Source organism: Dendrobates tinctorius, unplaced genomic scaffold (assembly GCF_039654945.1).
Source record: "Dendrobates tinctorius isolate UK_male_01 unplaced genomic scaffold, ASM3965494v1 ptg000254l, whole genome shotgun sequence".
In the NCBI taxonomy this organism is placed as follows: domain Eukaryota; kingdom Metazoa; phylum Chordata; class Amphibia; order Anura; family Dendrobatidae; genus Dendrobates; species Dendrobates tinctorius.
The window spans coordinates 483,511-505,000 of NW_027361921.1; the positions used below are offsets into that span (position 1 = coordinate 483,511).

The 21,490-nt window shown below is 43.8% G+C and overlaps 1 protein-coding gene and 1 long non-coding RNA gene across 3 annotated transcripts in view; one reads left to right on the forward strand and one right to left on the reverse strand.

Annotated features, from left to right (window-relative positions):
* Positions 1-21,490, reverse strand: part of CALCRL (calcitonin receptor like receptor) — a 325,809-nt gene that overhangs the window by 304,149 nt on the left and 170 nt on the right. Inside the window, exon 1 of one of the 2 annotated variants that reach the window (XM_073558078.1) lies at positions 5,130-5,267. The exons of the other annotated variant lie outside the window; for it this stretch is intronic. The gene's annotated coding sequence lies outside the window, so the exon portion shown is untranslated. Of the gene's footprint in view, positions 1-5,129; positions 5,268-21,490 lie in introns of those variants that run through there. 2 annotated transcript variants of the gene reach the window in all.
* LOC141067690 (uncharacterized) lies at positions 5,389-19,160 on the forward strand. The gene is made up of 2 exons (XR_012226453.1): positions 5,389-5,531; positions 17,760-19,160. It is a non-coding gene; the product is annotated as an uncharacterized lncRNA (long non-coding RNA).

Here is a 21,490-nt window from a genome sequence, read left to right on the forward strand (position 1 = left end):
ATGGTAATGATCTGATTCTTTCTGCCTCTAGAGCTGGAGAGACTACTCCCGAAGAGAGTAACCCTTTGAGACCGGATGCCAGGGAGCTTTGTTATTTCGGAGAAGAAAGGTGAGTTATTCTCAGTCTTCGAGGAGGATAGGAGGAGAACTACATCTTTACTCCTTCAGACTTTAAAATCCATAGGTTTGGGCAAATTGTGGGCAATTGAGGGAGGAACTCTGAAAGACGACCTCCTACTATTCTGTCATCGGTTCTGGGAGACAAAAATGTTTCTACCCTGTCCCCCTTTGGGGTACCTCCCTACCAACCTGTCTTTTCTTTCCCTCTGTATTGAGGAGATTGCTCTTGGGAAGGCGAAAGGATCTTTTCCTAAATGTCTTCAGCTCAGGCAAAGCTTTTTTCTTTAATCAGGATGTCCCTAAAACAACACATAGGATGCTAGAAACTTCCAACAAAGTATTAACATAAACAATCCCTGGCAGCTATGAACATTGCCGCAGAGAACAAAAAGATTCTAGCTTAAGATAAAATAATATTATCTATTAATACAATAATAATTCACAAATATACAAAAATGGGTGAAAAAAAGGCCTCCAATAGGAGGAGGTGTAGAAAATATGGCCGAGTTGCCACAGGTTCCCGGATACAGAAATGATGTAGAACTATGACTGCTTGCAAATAATTACCTATGGGCCAAGTGAGTAGTAACCCAATGGTAAATGTAGTGTATAAAAATCAGAGAAACCTGCTAATACAATAAATAAAGTGCATTATAAAGCAGCATCCACAAAAATAGCTGCATGAGCGAGATCCCAATAAATGTTCACAGCCCTAAACAACACGTTTTCCCCTGCAAGAAAGTGAAAGAGGAAAGCTACTCAATATACGAGAAATGCTAACAGCACAAATTAAAAGTGCAATCTCCACCTCAGATGGTTTCTGTAGCCAGGACACCTGCAGCAGACAAAATGACAGCCGCACTTCCCCGACCCCTACGCTGTTTAGCTTACGCTTCTTCCAGGGGATAGGTGTAGTGACCCAGCTGACATTATTTACGCTAAGTGGCAGGATTGCTTTCTAAATTGCTGATCAGTTTCTTTCTTCACGTGTTCAAAACTTTTTCCATGTTTCATTGTTCATTATTACACACATCTTAATTTATGGACATCTATAGTTTGATTTCTTTACCTGTGTGGATTGGATGGGTTCTTAACAACATCTGGTGATAATTTCATATCAAGAACACCTTTAGAAATATATTTACTTAGAAAATTGGTGACATGTAGTGATGGGTGAAGTCTAAGGCCGGGGTCACACTGGCGAGAAATACGGCCGAGTGAGAGGCGCTAAAAGTACGCATTAGACACGGACCAATGACTCTCTATGGGGTCCCTCGCACCAGCCGTATATTTCTCATCCGTATTCTACGCTCCGTGCCAATCGCAGCATGCTGCGATTGTCAGCGTACTACGCCCATGCAAGTCTATGGGTGCGCAAAAAATACGGATTACACATGGACCACACGTGTGACCTGCGAGAAATACGCACCAGGTGTCTTTTAGCAAAGCCGACAATTCAGTGCGCGATACAGTAAACTCACACTGACAGGTTTAATAAAGAAACAAAAGAATAGATATAGACACATAGAATACATATATATATATATATGCATTCTATGTGTCTATATCTATTCTTTGGTTTGTGTTAGAAACCCTGTCATAGGGCTCCATTATATGTTCATTTTGCAAGCCTGCGAGAAAATCTCGCCATACGGATTACATACGGATTACATACGGATGCTGACATGCGCAAAATACGCGACCACACCTTGATTACGGATGACATACGGAGCACTGTTTAGGGGCCATTCATCCGTATTACGCATGTAAAATACTGACCGTATTTTGCGTCGGTTAGTGTGACCCCGGCCTTACAGTGAAGCTCAGGGTCCGCACAGAACACCAACTTCTAAAGGAAGTCTGTTTTACTGTTCGGGTTCGGCACCCTGATCATCAGGCGTTCAACGTTGCATGATAGCATGGCAAACACTGCCTCTGATCAGCGCTAAGATTACCGCCGTTCAGAGAATGGCGGCTCCCACACTGTCAGATGACAGCATGAGCCAGCAGCTGTGACCGGCTGTAAAAGTTTTCTGCCAGTCACAGAGGTGTTGGCTGTTGTGAGCACTACTCCCATCAGCCTACGACTGCTGTCACTGATAACAGCAAAAGCAGGTGCTGCTGACAGGAGTATTCATCAGCTAGCGCTATAAATAAATGATAAAAAAAAATTACCTGGGGTCTGTTCTATTTTTGATAATCAGCATGACAAAACTGACAGCTGCGGGCTGCAACCCTCAGCTGTCCGCTTTATCATGGTTGGTTAGAGGGGTCCAGAAGCCGTTTTTTAAAATTTTTTAAATAAATTAATTTTAAAAAACGGTATGTGGTCCCCCCATTTTTGACAACCAGCCAAGCTATAACAGACAGCTGAGCGCTGGTATTCTCAGACTGGTAAGCGGTCATGGACATAGTGTCTAGGTATATTTTTTGTTAGATTTATTATCTTTATGTACCCATCTCCTCTCCCTCTACATGCTTAATTGTGCTTACTATCTCCCTGGAGTTTTATTCACATTTATGTATACTATATATTTTTAAATTGATTATTAAATTAGTCATTTTAATTCTGTACTTTATTGTAGTGTATCTTCTTGAAGATTTAGGCCGGGGTCACACTAACCTGCGCAAAATACGGTCAGTATTTTACATGCGTAATACGGATGACAGACCCCTAAACAGTGCTCCGTATGTCATCCGTAATCAAGGTGTGGTCGCGTATTTTGCGCATGTCAGCATCCGTATGTAATCCGCATGGCGAGATTTTCTCGCAGGCTTGCAAAATGGACATATAATGGAGCCCTATGACAGTTTTAATAAAGAAATGAAATAGATATAGACACATAGAATGCATATATATATATATATATATATATTCTATGTGTCTATATCTATTCTTTCGTTTCTTTATTAAAACTGTCAGTGTGAGTTTACTGTATAGCGCACTGAATTGCCGGCTTTGCTAAAAGACACCGGGTGCGTATTTCTCGCAGGTCACATGTGTGGTCCGTGTGTAATCCGTATTTTTTGCGCACCCATAGACTTGCATTGGCGTACTACGGGCGCAGTACGCTGACAATCGCAGCATGCTGTGAGTGGCACGGAGAGTAGGATACTGAGGAGAAATATACGGCTGGTGCGAGGGACCCCATAGAAAATCATTTGTCCGTGTCTAATGCGTGCTTTCAGCGCCTCTCACTCTTCCGTATTCCTCGCCAGTGTGACCCCGGCCTTAGTGATTCTCCCTTGCACACAGTAATTGACGTGTGAGTGATCATTAGATAGCTGTCAGCTGCTGGACAGAAGATGGTTCAGCTCTCTCTCTGCTCTTCCCCACATAGGAGCGCTCGCATTACACTGACACATAAGCCATCAGCACTGGCGGCTTCAGCTGACGTTAATGTAAGGCCTCATTCAGACATCAGTGACTTTTCACATATGTGAAGAATGGTAAGAGGGTCATCAGTGTTTTGGATCTGAGTTTCATCAGAGTGCCTATTGTTGCCATCAGTGTGGCATCAGAGATCTTCACGTAGTGGAAAAATAAACAAATTGGGAATCACGGTCTGCAAAAAAACCATGGACATGTGAACAGCACCCTGGATGATCATGGGTTTCAATTCTGAGAAAACCGGACGTCTGAATAAGGCCTTAATGTGTATGGGGGACTTTAGGCGATTGTGTAAGCTGACCGGTGGCTCCATGGTTATCTGGTAAATGAGGCCTGGTGAGTAAATCATGAAGCAAATGTCACGTGCCATCATGGCTGCCTACTAACCCTAGACTTAAAAAATGTCCTGTAAATAAATAAAATACTTTTGCACCAGGAAAGTGGAGGAGCCTCCTGTGCCTTGTGGTGCTCAGGACACTTGTGGCCACAACATTGTCCTACATGTCACACATTCAGTCTGTACAGGACATTTCCTCTCACCCACGGGACGCCGACAATGAAAATAAAGCACTGCAAGTCATCACAAGGATCTATGGCAGCACTAGTCTCATCAGACCCACGAGAATCCACTGCCAGGCATGCACCAGGTGACAGACACCACTGAGCCAGGCAATTCATCAGGTGACAGACACCCCTGAGGCAGGCATTCACCAGGTGACAGACACCCCTGAGCCAGGCAAGTCACCAGGTGACAGACACCACTGAGCCAGGCAGTCACCAGGTGACAGACACCACTGAGCCAGGCAGTCACCAGGTGACAGACACCACTGAGGCAGGCAGTCACCAGGTGACAGACACCACTGAGCCAGGCAGTCGCCAGGTGACAGACACCACTGAGCCAGGCATTCACCTAGTGACAGACACCACTGAGCCAGGCAATTCATCAGGTGACAGACACCCCTGAGCCAGGCAAGTCACCAGGTGACAGACACCACTGAGCCAGGCAGTCACCAGGTGACAGACACCACTGAGCCAGGCAGTCACCTAGTGACAGACACCACTGAGGCAGGCAGTCACCAGGTGACAGACACCACTGAGCCAGGCAGTCGCCAGGTGACAGACACCACTGAGCCAGGCATTCACCTAGTGACAGACACCCCTGAGGCAGGCATTCACCTAGTGACAGACACCACTGAGGCAGGCAGTCACCAGGTGACAGACACCACTGAGGCAGGCAGTCGCCAGGTGACAGACACCACTGAGGCAGGCATTCACCTAGTGACAGACACCACTGAGGCAGGCAGTCACCAGGTGACAGACACCACTGAGCCAGGCAGTCACCAGGTGACAGACACCACTGAGGCAGGCAGTCGCCAGGTGACAGACACCACTGAGGCAGGCAGTCGCCTAGTGACAGACACCACTGAGGCAGGCAGTCACCAGGTGACAGACACCACTGAGGCAGGCATTCACCTAGTGACAGAGACAACGCAAGTCGTGCGACAGTCGGCGCATCAGCACGAAGCAGCCAGCTGAGCAGCAGAGGGGCCGATCATCAGGTGTCAGGAGACTCCGGCAGTGCACTGAGCAGAGAAGCCAAGAAAAGCCCGGTACTCACAGCACGATCGCTCTCTTAACCCTCAGCGCTCCGGGCTCCTCTGCAGCGCAATGTCCGAGCCGCTACATGTGATGAAGATCCGCTGCAGAAAGCGCAATTGGCCGAAGTGAATGTCTGTGATCATCAACAGGAAACATCAGCGCTTCCTGTGACATCACTGGACTGTGGACTCCGCCTGCATCAGGTTCTGAAGAAAGTTGTGTCTGCTGTGAGCGGTGACCTGCGGGGCCGGCCCGCGGCTTCCTCTGTGCGCGGAGCAGGATGCGGCTGCTCGGAGCAGGAAATCTGGCGGCTGCTGAGCGCCCACTGATAACATTGTGTCTCCGGCCGCCCAGAGGAGCAGCTGGTGACTGACGGCGGACAGGGTCCCGCCAGTGTACGTGAGCAGGCGGCAGTGCCATGGTCAGTATGTGGGGAGGTTACCTCAGTATTTGGAGGGTGCACTCACAGTGTGTTCTGGCACCTGGCCTTGACTGTGTGGGGGGCTTATGTCCGAACCCCCCCCAAGACGGAATATGCACTGACGGGGCCATAGACTATAATGGGCGCTCTCCGGGGCATCCTCCACGAAGCGAGCACTCAGGCTATGTGCACACGGAGTTTTTTGGGTGTGCTTATTTTGGAGAGAAAACCGCAGGTAAATCCGCAGGACAAAAGTTCTGCGGTTTTGCACCGCATAATGGATGAGGTGTGAAACCGCAGCGTTTCTGCACTAAAGAATTGACATGCTGCGGATTGTAAACCGCAGCAAAACAGTGCGGAAAAATTCCACAGCATGTGCACAGCAGTTTTTTTTTTCCATTGAAAATAAAGGTACTGTACAACGCAGCAGATTTCACTACGTGTGCACATACCCTCACACTCAGCAGTGGGTGATATACCGGCTACGTGCCCACGATCTGGACCAGCAGGGGCTATATGTAGCCCACTAGCACTGCGCTCTATAGTGGGTGGGATTCAGGGGCGGACACTGACCGCTAAGGGCCCCTGTGCAAGAAATGTGTCTGGGCCCCCTTCCTTTCATGGCGTCAAAGCTACATGTATACAGTATATATTGGATTATATAGAGCCCTGTTTTTTATTATATACCGTCCTGTCTGTGTTTCGGGGTACTGCCCCTTGTCAGTGCAAAGTGTGAGATCTAGGATACTTCTTGGATATCGGTCAGACGCCTCTCTCACAGCCAAACCAGATCTCACACTTTGCACTGACGAGGGGCAGTACCCCGAAACACAGTGTCTGCAAATTGAGATTCTGGCTTGGCTTTTTTCTTAAGTCATGTAACAATGCTTGTTAAAGGGTCAACATTGACTTTTAGGATTGCTACTTCCAATAGGTGGCACTAGAGTTCTAGTCCTCTTCCTCTCTGAAGAGACAATTTGCATAATTAACAGAATTAGTGAGTACACTATATACTAAGGGACTGTGTTAGACATAATAAGCGATAATGTGTTCCTCCACCTCCCCCTGTTCCTAAGGCCATAATAAGTCGCCCTTCCTCCCATCCCAATCCCCCACACCCCTCATTGTCCTCCTCCCCACACATCCCATTATTGTCCTCTCCCCCTACCCCATCATTGCACTCTTCACCACCTCCATCAGTTTCTTCTCCCCCACCACTATCTTTGCTTTCTCCCCCACCACTCCCATCACTGCCTTCTCCATCACTCCCATCATTGCCTTCTTCACCCCATCACTGCCTTCTCCCCATCGTTACCATAATTGCCTGTTCCATCATCCCATCATTGCCTTCTCTCCATCACTCCCATCATTGCCTTCTCTCCATCACTCCCATCATTGCCTTCTCTCCATCACTCCCATCATTGCCTTCTCCTCCTCACTCCCATCATTGCCTTCTCCTCCTCACTCCCATCATTGCCTTCTCCATCATTCCCACCATTGCCTTCTCCATCACCCCATCACTGCCTTCTTGCCTTCTCCATCACTGCCTTCTCCTCATCACTACCATCATTGCCTTCTCCATCACCCCATCACTGCTTTCTCCCCATCATTGCCTTCTCCATCACCCCATCACTGCTTTCTCCCCATCACTCCCATCATTGCCTTCTCCATCACCCCATCACTGCTTTCTCCCCATCATTGCCTTCTCCATAACCCCATCACTGCTTTCTCCCCATCACTCCCATCATTGCCTTCTCCCCATCACTCCCATCATTGCCTTCTCCCCATCACTCCCATCATTGCCTTCTCCCCATCACTCCCATCATTGCCTTCTCCCCATCACTCCCATCATTGCCTTCTCCCCATCACCCCCATCATTGCCTTCTCCCCATCACCCCCATCATTGCCTTCTCCCCATCACCCCCATCATTGTCTTCTTCCCATCAATGCCTTCTCCCCATCACTCCCATCATTGCCTTCTACCCATCACTCTCATCAATGCTTTCTCCCATCACCCCAGGCATTATGGCTTTCTCCTCATGTCCCCATCTCCTCCAGGGCCAGGCTCCACCTACACACAGACAGACACACACACACAGACACCATCTCTCTCCTCTCACCTGTCCGCAGTATCGCCTCCTACTTCCTCGCTCTGGCACAGCGGCCGCTGAATGATGACGTCATTCAGCGGCGCACTCGTCTCTGTGTCAGAGACAAGAAGCGCGGCCTCTGGGCAGGAAGCAGGATGGATCCTTGCAGCTCTGCTCCTGCAATTTTCTCTTGCAGGCAGCGGAGCAGCTTGGATCGCTCCCTGACCGCCGCTGCACATGAGGGCAATCTGGCCAGGGGCCCCTGGAGCCTCAAGCCTGGAGAAACCAGCCTGATTGCACTCATTAGCTGCCTTGCAGGGCCCCCTGGAGGCTCTGGGCCCCAGTGCAGTCGCACCAGTTGATCCGGCGGCATGTGCGCCCATGATGGGATTTATAGAAATGGTGCGGGTTTCCAAGCCGCCGCATGTCCGTTATCTCCAGCGGAGACGTGAGTCCACAACTCCTTGTATCGGAGGCGGTAAATCCGCACAGTTCACGGCACACATACGGATTTACCTGTGTGACTGAATGCTGCAAGAATCATCCAAAGCACTGCTACAGGTGCTTGTCACTAAATTAGAATCTCATGAGAATGTTAATTTATTTCAGTTCTTCAATACAAAAAGTGAAACTCTATATATGAGTCATTACAAACCAAGTGATGTATTTCACATGTTTATTTCTGCTAATGTTGATGATTATGGCTTACAGCCAATGAAAACCCAAAAGTCATTATCTCAGTAAATTAGAATAATTACAAAAACACCGGCAAAGGATTCCTAAGTGATTAAAAAGGTCCATTAGTCCATTTCAGTAGGCTTCACAATCATGGGGAAGACTGCTGACTTGACAGATGTCCAGAAGGCAGTCATTGATACACTTCACAAGGAGGTTAACCCACAAAAGGTCATTGCTAAAGAAGCTGCTGTTCACAGAGTGCTGTATCCAAGCATATTAATGGAAAGTTGAGTGGAAGGAAAAAGGTGCACAAGGAACCACAGCCTTGAAAGGATTGCTAGGAAAAGGCCATTCAAAAATTTGGGAGAGATTCACAAGGAGTGGACTGCTGCTGGATTAAATGCTTCACGAGTCACCACACACAGACATATCCAGGACATGGGCTACAAGTGTTGCATTCCTTGTGTCAAGCCACTCATGACCAATAGATAACGTCAGAAGAATCTTACCTGGGCCAAGGAGAAAAAGAACTGGACTGTTACTCAGTGGTCCAAGGTGTTGTTTTCAGATAAAGTAAATGTTGCATTTCATTTGGAAATCAAGGTCCCAGAGTCTGGAGGAAGAATGAAGAGACACACAATCCAAGCTGCTTGAGGTCTAATGTGACTTCTCCACAATCAGTGATGGTTTGGGGAGCCATGACAATTGCTGGTGTAGATCCACTGCGTTTTATCAAGACCAAAGTCATCACAGCCGTCTACCGGGAAGTTTTAGAGCACTTCATGCTTCCCTCTGCCAACAAGCTTTTTGGAGATGGAAATTTAATTCTCCAGCAGGACTTGGCCCCTGTCCACACTGCCAAAAGTACCAACACCTGGTTTACAAACAACCAGGGCTGTGGAGTCGGAGTCGTGGAGTCGGAGTTAGTTTTGGTTGGAGTCGGAGTCGGTAGAAATGTACCGACTCCAGCTTTAAAAAAAAAAAAATGTATTAATTTCATAAATGTTACTCAAATATATATGTTCTATCAAACTATGAACAACAGTGATAAGCAGTTCTGCTGGAGATAGAGACATTTCTTACTTCTTGTGTGTCACTGTTCTCCACTGCCCTTATCTAATCTTATACTTGGTTAACTTCATGCTGCCCCAACCCCCCTACTTACAATGTATGAAACTGAAAGTGAAAATGTGTTGCAAATTCTTAGTAGTAAAGCTCCTCCTCTAGACTAGATCATACTAGGTGTGCGTCTTCCAAGCATCTCACAGCTGCCTGCTACTCAGAAGAGGAAGACTGTAAGAAGTATTATCCTTTCAACAAACTTTGCATCAGTTAACTGTGAGTACATGAGGAATAATAACAGTATTACTGACCACTATATCAGTTGTACGACCTGGCAATAATTTTGTACAATTGTTTTTAGGAAAAACAATTGTCATTTGGATTGTGAATGCAGAATTAAAAACCTGAGAATGTCAAAGAAGCATCACATTAAATCAGCTGTATTTGAACATTTCACCATCACTCAAGATAGAAAACATTGTCTGTCAGTGTATGACAAATGATCCAGACGAAAACAAATGCTGTGAAGCCAAGATGAGTGCATATTCAGGCAAAGATAAAAATGCTCCTACCAGAGCTTCTAATCTAAAGAGACATTTACAGCGCTTTCATCCAGAAGTACTGAAAGCAGTGGATGAGAGACTGCATCCAAACCAATGAACCAGTGCCCAGCTCTTCCAGCCAAACAAAGGAGCAGAGAACTTTGCAGCCATCAGTTGCAAGATATTTTGTCAGTGACAAAGTTACTGTGACAATGACAGTAGATACATTTAAAAAAACAGATCATAGAGCTTGTTGTAAAGGATAGTGTGCCTATTTCATTATTTTCACGACCAGCTTTTATGTGTCTGAATGGGGAAATGGCCCGCAAGCTTGGTGTTTCTCTGGAGAGAGTATTAGAAAATTAGTAATCGAAGAAGCTTTTAAACAAAAGGAAGAACTTAAAAAAACTCTCAAGGGACGCTTTCTGTTTCTTAAAATGGATGCCTGCACACGTCACAGAGTGAACTATTTTGCCATCAATGTCCAATTTGTTTGTGACAAAAATGAAATAGTTACCAAGACATTGGCAGTAAAAGACACCAAAGCTCATCACACCAGTGAGTTTCTCCAGGTCTTGGTGGAAAAGGTTCTGCAAGACTATGAACTTAAAAAAGAGCACGTTCTTTCTGTCGTAACTGACAATGCTTCAAATATGATAAGTACTATTAAGCTAATGAATGAGAGTAGTGATGGTGACCAGCAGCTAGAAGAACATTCTGGGTCCACAGACACAGAAATGTTTGAAATAGAGGAACACAGTATTGTAACTGAGGAGCAAACTGAAGTTGCTTCAGATGAACAGCAACATGATAGTTTAGATGATCTTGTTGAAACTGTGTCAATATGTTCTTTCATTCATCACATGCGCTGTGTTGTGCATACGCTACAGCTGGCTATAAGAGACAGTCTGCAAGAAGGACATGCTGCTGCACTGATTGGCAAGGTGAGAAAATTGGCTACTGTTGCCAGAACCCCTAAAGTTGACTCAATTTTGAAGAGACGTGCTGGAAAAGGGGCAATTATTGATCAAGCCACACGATGGGGCAGTACTTACTTAATGATTCAGCGCTTGGTTGAACTGAAAACCTTTCTTGTAGACATGGCTAACCCTCAACTGACGCTAAATGAAAGTCAGTGGAATCAGGTGACTGAGCTGGAAAAATTGCTAGAGCACCCATTTACAGTGACTAAAAAATTACAAGCAGAGGACTTAACTCCAGGTATTTTCTTAAAGGAGTGGAAGAACCTGATGTTTTGCCTGTCCCAAAGAGGAGGGTTAATTGCAAGTGGCATTGCTACATCAATGAAACGGAGAGAGGAGCTACTATTACAAAATAACATTCTTTTGGCAGCTGTTTATGTAGACCCAATGCATCGGATTCTTCTAGATGATCAACAGCTAAGTAAAGGAAAAGAAGCTCTGTTTGAAATAGCAGTAAGGATGAAAGGGTTGCAGAACAGTCAGGAGGAACAAGAAGAATTTGGTCGTCCTGCCACATCTTCACCCTCATCATCAACTGATGAAGAATTTCATTTCGAAAAATATTTGGATCACAAGGACCGTGCAAAGCGTTCCCGCATAGAAGAGTCATCCCCATCAAGGAACACAGCCAGTACATTTCAGCAGAATTTTTCATGTGCACTAAAAGAAATTGAGAAATGTGACCGTTCATCAAAAATAACAGTGCAACAAGCGATTCCTCTGTATCCTGACATTCTCAGAGATGTTGCCCGAGTGGTTACTGCTTTGCTACCAATACAAGTTAGTGTAGAGAGGTTGTTCTCTGCTCTCAAAATAATTAGATCAGATTTGAGGGCATCCATGAAGGAGGATCTGACAGAGGCAATACTTTTTCTGAGGACAAATTTATAGATTTCTTCTTATTAACTGCATAAAAGTGTTTATTGCATATTTACTTACAGTTTAGAAAAGTTTATAAAAGTTATTTGCTATATTCTAATTGTATTCTAATAAATGTAGTTTTTGCTCTAAGTGGTCTGATTACTTATATGATGGTGAGAAACTGAATAAGCACGATGTTTAATATTTTACAACAGTAAATTTGTTGTTATGAATTGGCCATTTATGAAGGAGTCGGAGCCTGATAAAATCCAGGAGTCGGAGTCGCAACTGTGGCTTACCGACTCCACAGCCCTGCAAACAACAGTATCACTGTGCTTGATTGGCCAGCAAACTCATCTGACCTTAACTCCATAGAGAATCTATAGGGTATTGTCAAGAGGAAGATGAAACACCAGACCCAACAATGCAGATGACCTGAAGGCTGCGCTATCAAAGCAATAGGCTGATCACCTCCATGCCATGCTGCATTGATGCAGTAACTGATGCAAAAGGAGCCCCAACCAAGTATTGAGTGCATTCACTGAACATATACACTCACTGGCCACTTTATTAGGTACACCATGCTAGTAACGGGTTGGACCCCCTTTTGCCTTCAGAACTGCCTCAATTCTTCGTGGCAGAGATTCAACAAGGTGCTGGAAGCATTCCTCAGAGATTTTGGACCATATTGACATGATGGCATCACACAGTTGGCGCAGATTTGTCGGCTGCACATCCCTGATGCGAATCTCCCGTTCCACCACATCCCAAAGATGCTCTATTGGATTGAGATCTGGTGACTGAGGAGGCCATTTGAGTACAGTAAACTCATTGTCATGTTCAAGAAACCAATCTGAGATGATTCGAGCTTTATGACATGGCGCATTATCCTGCTGAAAGTAGCCATCAGATGTTGGGTACATTGTGGTCATAAAGGGATGGACATGGTCAGCAACAATACTCAGGTAGGCTGTGGCGTTGCAACGATGCTCAATTGGTACCAAGGGGCCCAAAGAGTGCCCAGAAAAAATTCCCCACACCATGACACCACCACCACCAGCCTGAACCGTTGATACAAGGCAGGATGGATCCATGCTTTCATGTTGTTTGCGCCAAATTCTGACCCTACCATCCGAATGTCGCAGCAGAAATCGTGACTCATCAGACCAGGCAACGTTTTTCCAATCTTCTACTGTCCAATTTCGATGAGCTTGTGCAAATTTTAGCCTCAGTTTCCTGTTCTTAGCTGAGAGGAGTGGTACCCATTGTGGTCTTCTGCTGCTGTAGCCCATCTGCCTCAAAGTTCGACGCACTGTGCGTTCAGAGATGCTCTTCTGCCTACCTTGGTTGTAACGGGTGGCAATTTGAGTCACTGTTGCCTTTCTATCAGCTCGAACTAGTCTGCCCATTCTCCTCTGACCTCTGGCATCAACATGGCATTTCCGGCCACAGAACTGCCGCTCACTGGATTTTTTTTTCTTTTTCGGACCATTCTCTGTAAACCCTAGAGATGGTTGTGCGTGAAAATCCCAGTAGATCAGCAGTTTCTGAAATTCTCAGACCAGCCCTTCTGGCACCAACAATCATGCCACGTTCAAAGGCACTCAAATCACCTTTCTTCCCCATACTGATGCTCGGTTTGAACTGCAGGAGATTGTCTTGACCATGTCTACATGCCTAAATGCACTGAGTTGCCGCCATGTGATTGGCTGATTAGAAATTAAGTCTTAACACACAGTTGGACAGGTGTACCTAATAAAGTGGCCAGTGAGTGTATTTCTGTAGGCCAGTAGTTTGGATTTTAAGATCATTTTTCAAGCTGGTATTATAAAGTATTCTAATTTACTGAGATAATGACTTTTGGGTTTTCATTGGCTGTAAGCCATAATCATCAACATTTACAGAAATAAACACGTGAAATAGATCACTCTGTAATGACCCTATGTAATATATCAATTTCACTTTTCGTATTGAAGAACTGAAATAAATTAACTTTTTGATAATAGTCTAATTTTGTGAGACACACCTGTATTTCCTGACTGTGGGCACACTGGCTTAGGGTATGTGTCCACGTTCAGGAATTGCTGCGCTTTGGACGCAGCGGACACCCGCTCCGCCCAAAGCACCGCCCCCTTCTGTACGGGCGGTGATTTTGCATGTGATTGATCGAACACTTGCAGAATCACCGTATCCTATACATAGTACAGTGTTATTTATCTTGCATAGACTGAGTGTCTCCACTTCATAAATAGACATGCTGCGGTCTAGAAAGACGCACCGCATGTGCGTATACGCAGGGATGCCGGAGGCGTCCTTGCACGCATAGTGGAGATGGAATTTCACAAAATCCCCTCCACTATGCTGTAACATCTGGACACAGCGTCCAAGCCGCTGCAAATACTGACCGTGGAAATATACCCTTAGGCCGGGGTCACACTAGCGATTTAATCAGACGAATGCAATGCGTAAAAAAAAAAAAAAAAAAAAAAAAAAAAATCGCATTGCATTCGTCCCAATGTTATTCTATGGGGCAGCTCCCATCATCCGATTTTTTTTTTTTTTTTTTTTCCCCCTGAACGTTTCCTCGGACCGAGACAATCGATTGTCACCGATTTTCGGATCGGACTCGTCAATGCAAGTCTATGGGGGCGATAAAAAATCGGAGTACAAACGGACCAGATATGTGAGTTGCGATAAAATCGCACCCGGTTTCCTTTACAAAAAGCCGGCAATTCATTTAGCAATACAGTAAAATCACACTGACAGGTTAAATAAAGAAAGGAAAGAATAGACACATATAATACAATATATATAATATTTCATGCAGTTCTTCATAGCAGAATAGCCACTGTAACATTTGCCGGCTTCTGTAAATTCATTCCCCTACCCGACATGAAATGACACATGGTTTACATATAGTTAACCATTTAAAAAAATTGCGGGGACTCCCTGCAGCCGAATTCCCCACATTTTTTTACAACGAATTAACCCCTTAAATTAACACCTACAACTCCAAAATTTAACACAAAAACCCTCATCTAATTACTAGTGATAGACATAACCATTTCAGGTTTTTTTTTTTTTATGTCTATCACTAGTAATTAGATGAGGGTTTTTGTGTTAAATTTTGGAGTTGTAGGTGTTAATTTAAGGGGTTAATTTGTTGTAAAAAATTGTGGGGAATTCCGCTGACGTCACTGAGGCTGCAGGGAGTCCCCGCAATTTTTTTAAATGGTTAACTATATGCAAACCAAGTGTCATTTCATGTCGGGTAGGGGAATGAATTTACAGAAGCCGGCAAATGTTACAGTGGCTATTCTGCTATGAAGAACTGCATGAATTATATATATACCGTATTTTTCCGAAAGTGGGGGGTGCGTCTTATGGTCGCAATACAAGGTACTAACCTGGTGGCAGCGGGCGGGGCTCTGCGGTGCGGTGGTGGCAGCGGGCGGCGCTCCGGTGCAGGGGCGGTGGCTCCGCCGGCATTTCTTCGCAGCCCGGAGGCCTCCGCACTTCCCTTGCTGGCCGCCACCATGTTGCCGTGGCCTCCGGGAGCATGGACGCCGGGAATATGGCCTCTGGTCCGGGGACGGCGCATGCGCAGCTTCAGATCTCGTCCCCCGAGATATAATATATATTTATATATATGTAACGGATGGTTACATGCGATTAAAATCGGATGAATGAAGAAAAATCGCATCAAAAATGGATCACTGGTCAAGAAACATTTGTGCGATTTCGGACCGTTAAAATCGGACCAATTTTTTTATTCGTTGTGTGTGACTCCAGCCTTATACTTTTCCTCTGATTGATCCTCTCGTGGTTTTGGCTTACGAATACTGAGGTAAAATACTGACCAAATCCTCAATGTGCACACGTGGCCTAGGACTACATTCCCACACCATGAGTTTTTGATTTTGCAGATGTATTGCACCTATTCGGTTACTTGCATGTTTTTGTTTTTTTTTTAAATGCATAATAACCTTTTTGGCCAGTTTTTGACATTGCTGGTGTTTGAATTGATGACACTTTGATACAGTCGTGCAGATTACATTAATTTTTAGTCTGTTTCCGTACCATAAACACAAAAAAAAAGCCAACGTGTATTTTACTACTAATAGTCGATGGGGAAAATCCACACGCAGAACACAGCACACCCACAAGAGAAGTGAACATTGTGGATTAGATGCCTGCACCGCAGGTCAGCTTAGGCTAATTTCACATTAGCGTTTTTTTGCGCAGCACATCGTGTGCAATAGAAACGCATGTAAAAACCGCATCATGCGTTTTTTTATGCGCATTCGTTCTCTAGGGGTTAAAACCAGTGTCTACACATTTTTACGACAAACGCATGCACATGAAAACGCAGACGAACGCATGTCCATGCGCACGCCTGCGTTCCCATAGACTGTAATGCATTATTTTGTCGCATTCTGTGCGCAAGCGGTTTTTTTACGCCTTTCGGTGGCCCCAAAAATGCAACAGGTTGCGTCTGGAGCGCCTAGGCACACACCTTGAAAAAATGCATGCATACGAACGCGTGCCTGCGCACGCCATGTTAAACATGGGTACGTATGATGCATAGACACGCATGATGCGCTGCGCAACAACCCGCTAATGTGAAACCAGCCTGACTCTGCGTACAAGAAATACCGCGGGCAGGATATGTCTGGACATCACATCCACTTTGCTGGAACTGTAAGATGGTAACTTTTTGGAGCAGGAAAAATATGCAGTGTGAAAAACTCTATGTGGGAACCTAGCCTGATACGGAAGAAACCATGGGTTTGACCTGTGGCATAGCGTGAGATGCAAGGAACGACCTTCCACAGACCCGTCCGGTACTGAACTCCTCCTCCCCGCAAGCAGATGGATCATAATTGGAGGAAATTACTAATGTAAATTTTTGCCCTTTGATCCCCTTGTTTTTTTCTGCTGTTTGCCACAATTAGACAAAAAATGTTAACAATAAAAGTTATACGTTATTAAATTTTTTTAATGCTTTTCCATATCCCTTTCCCTAAACCTAGTTAGGGTTAAAAATAAGTGTAACAGTGTAACATTAAAGCAGCTCTCAGCACTGAATGAAAGCGGTAGGGAATCTAGTTCACTTTGGGCAATGCAGAGCAAGTAATTCAATATTGTCTTCAATGATAAGTGCTCATCTTCTGTCATCTGTCGCTGATTATGCTGAGCAATACAGTAAGGGTGAGTTTGTCATTGGGTCTGCATGGACAGCGACCAAGATGGCAACATTCACTTTGTTATACTATTGCTGCCTATGCAGTGCAACAGTCAATGGCAAAGTCAGCTCCACTGCCGATTGCACAGCCCCGCAGACTATAATAGGTTTAAATATCCGTCCCTGACCTCTAGACGTAGTAGAGTTCTTAAAGATTTGCTTGTATCAAGCCATTATATTTCAAGGCCAAAACAAAATATTTTTGATTCACGTGGTCTACCTAGGGGATGCTTTCCATGTGGCAACTGCATAGCTTGCAGTAACATTTGTCGTACAGCAGAATTTGCATCTACGGATGGTAAAAAGACTTTTTCCATAAATTCTCATATTACCTGTGGAACCACCCAGGTAATATATTACGCGAGGTGCAGTAGTCCCAAGGTGTATATTGGAATGACATCCAGACGTCTAGGTACACGAACATGTGCGTGATATAATGGCGGCTGAAAATGCCACCGATATAGGTCAATTAAAAACTTTACCCCACCATTTTTTGCAGTTCCACAAATGTGATCCTAAGTTTCTCTCGGTGAGGGGGATTGATCGTGTCCAGTGTGGTATTAGAGGCGATATTCAACGCCTCCTTGCATAAAGAGAGTGCAAGTGGATCACAACACTGGACCCGATGACTCCTATGGGTCTCAATGAGACTCATGGGTTTTCCTCCTTATAAAATCATATATAATCCATCTAGTTTGTGGGACATTATCTCTACCTGATACCATTGGTTTTTAATTATTTTTGTCTTGGTTGTTTTTATTTTCTAGTTGTTAGTGTGCGATGGACTTGTGTATCATCTGCTTCAGCAATGTCTTGGATAATATTATTCTACTAGTGAGCAATGAAGAAGATGATAAGAAAAATGAAATATGAGATGAAGAAAGAAGTAAAAAGAAGATAGTGGAGATTACTATTTAAAGGGAAGAGATGTTATGAAGATAAAGAATAAAATATATACTATAGTAATAATATAATGTGGAAACAAATTTTTCTATAAGCACTTGACCCTATTTTTGTGATTTCCATTTTATCTAATAATATATGAAATTTGTTATATTGTGGAAATTTTCTTATACCATTTGCGCATATATTTTTTGATTATGTCATTTGATTATCATTGTCTTGAGCATGTATATGCAATTTTATATATTGGATGTATGATTAATATGTTTTGAATATATGTTTCATTTTTTGTGAGCGAGCATATGAGATGAATAACATTATGCACATGTCATCATATTTTATTATGTCACATTAAATCATTATTTATGCACATGTTATATTAAGGTATAAATTATGCACATTCATTTATATATTTAATTAATATAGATATGTCATCACTTTATTCACATCCTTTATTGCACTATTTATGATATTGTGATAATTTGGCATTATGCCAATCACTGTTTAAATTTTTCCCGTGATACTGCTCCATTGCTTTCACCCTCGGTATGACGCCGCAATTGTGTGACGTGATTTGGTGCTTGGTACCAGCCCCATCATGTGACCATCTTGTGTGTGCCGAGACCGAGGTTTGTATGTGATGGGCAGCGCACTTCCGCGTTCCACGCTTGCGCACTTTTTACCTCGCACTTTAGTCCTGTGACCGGATTCATTTGTCATAAATACCCGACCGAGACCAGGCCACGCCCCCTGAGGAAGCGACATCCTGTGTACGCAAAACGCGCATCGGGGTACATGACCAAGGTCCAGACGGGACGTCATATACACCACTATGGGTAACTGTTTTACCAATCTTTTATTAAATTCCTCCTTTACCGTGCACTGGATTATATACATGTAAAGGCACTATTTGGTGTCAATGGGAGGTATTCACAGTATTGGTATGTCTATTTACCCTCACTATATAATGTTCACCTAGCGGTATAGTGATTGATATGCTTTAGGGAACTTAGTATTGTTTAATTTTATTCATTTACTCTTTCCTTATCGCTAATCAACATGTGTCCTTAAATAACTTCTAACCTTCTATGTGACCTTTTTTGAATGGTGCATGTGTTATTATATTTTTGGGTCCCGCGTTTCCTGGTCATTATATTGACCCATGGAATTAGTCACATGATAATGATATATGCCCATGCATGTTTGTTATTACATAATGTTTGTACCATATATATTTATTAAAGTATAACTTTTGATAGATACAACTTTTCTCTGTATTTTTGGCTACATATACTCGTTGTTCCTCCTTGTTTGAAGTATGATATTGAGTCGCCTTATAGCATGGACATTTAAGATTTTTTGCTGGTGTTTCTATTGGCAATATAATAGGTTTGTGTTGTGTCTGTGAAAAGCACAGAACATGTACATAACTCACAGTACCATGAATGAGATCTTATGCCCAGCATATAGGACAGGATAAGTGGTCTTGTGCCATGTCCCAATATGCAGAATAGAAAAAGATAAAGCCACTCAGTATACAGGAGCAGTGGTACTGTACAGTGTATATACAGAAGAATACAGATACTGAGAATTACACCCAGTATACAGGGCAGGAGCAGTGGTACTGTACAGTGTATATATACAGATACTGAGAATGACACCCAGTATACAGGACAGGAGCAGTGGTACCGTACAGTGTGTATATATACAGAATAATACAGATACTGAGAATTACACCCAGTATACAGGGCAGGAGCAGTGATACTGTACAGTGTATATATACAGAATACAGATACTGAGAATGACACCCAGTATACAGGGCAGGAGCAGTGGTACTGTACAGTGTATATATACAGAATACAGATACTGAGTGACACCCAGTATACAGGACAGGAGCAGTGGTAATGTACAGTGTATATATACAGAATAATACAGATACTGAGAATTACACCCAGTATACAGGACAGGAGCAGTGGTACTGTACAGTGTATATATACAGAATACAGATACTGAGTGACACCCAGTATACAGGGCAGGAGCAGTGGTAATGTACAGTGTATATATACAGAATAATACAGATACTGAGAATTACACCCAGTATACAGGGCAGGAGCAGTGGTACTGTACAGTGTATATATACAGAATACAGATACTGAAAATGACACCCAGTATACAGGGCAGGAGCAGTGGTACTGTACAGTGTATATACAGAATAATACAGATACTAAGAATTACACCCAGTATACAGGGCAGGAGCAGTGGTAATGTACAGTGTATATATACAGAATAATACAGATACTGAGAATGACACCTAGTATACAGGGCAGGAGCAGTGGTACTGTGCAGTGTATATATACAGATACTGAGAATTACACCCAGTATACAGGGCAGGAGCAGTGGTAATGTACAATGTATATATACAGAATAATACAGATACTGAGAATTACACCCAGTATACAGGGCAGGAGCAGTGGTACTGTGCAGTGTATATATACAGATACTGAGAATTACACCCAGTATACAGGGCAGGAGCAGTGGTACTGTGCAGTGTATATATACAGATACTGAGAATTACACCCAGTATACAGGGCAGGAGCAGTGGTAATGTACAATGTATATACACAGAATAATACAGATACTGAGAATTACACCCAGTATACAGGGCAGGAGCAGTGGTAATGTACAGTGTGTATATACAGAATAATACAGATACTGAGAATGACACCCAGTATACAGGGCAGGAGCAGTGGTAATGTACAGTGTGTATATACAGAATAATACAGATACTGAGAATGACACCCAGTATACAGGGCAGGAGCAGTGGTAATGTACAGTGTGTATATACAGAATAATACAGATACTGAGAATGACACCCAGTATACAGGGCAGGAGCAGTGGTACTGTACAGTGTGTATATACAGAATAATACAGATACTGAGAATGACACCCAGTATACAGGGCAGGAGCAGTGGTACTGTACAGTGTATATATACAGAATAATACAGATACTGAGAATGACACCCAGTATACAGGGCAGGAGCAGTGGTACTGTACAGTGTGTATATACAGAATACAGATACTGAGAATGACACCCAGTATTACAGGGCAGGAGCAGTGGTACTGTACAGTGTATATATACAGAATAATACAGATACTGAGAATGACACCCAGTATACAGGGCAGGAGCAGTGGTACTGTGCAGTGTATATATACAGATACTGAGAATGACACCCAGTATACAGGGCAGGAGCAGTGGTACTGTACAGTGTATATATACAGATACTGAGAATGACACCCAGTATACAGGACAGGAGCAGTGGTAATGTACAGTGTATATACAGAATAATACAGATACTGAGAATTACACCCATATCAAGAAAAAAGAGGGGGAGAAGCCAGCGCTGCTTGTGGTCAGAACGTAATACATAAAGTGTGAAAACACACAGGTTTCAATCTGTATTCAAAAATGAGACATTTAGCAAAAAATTGATCAATTGTTTGAGCTACCCCGCCACGTCAAGGCAGTCTCGTATGGGGAGTCCTACTCTACGTTTTTTATGTTCGCTGTGCCATTACGGCCTCCTAAATGTATAAA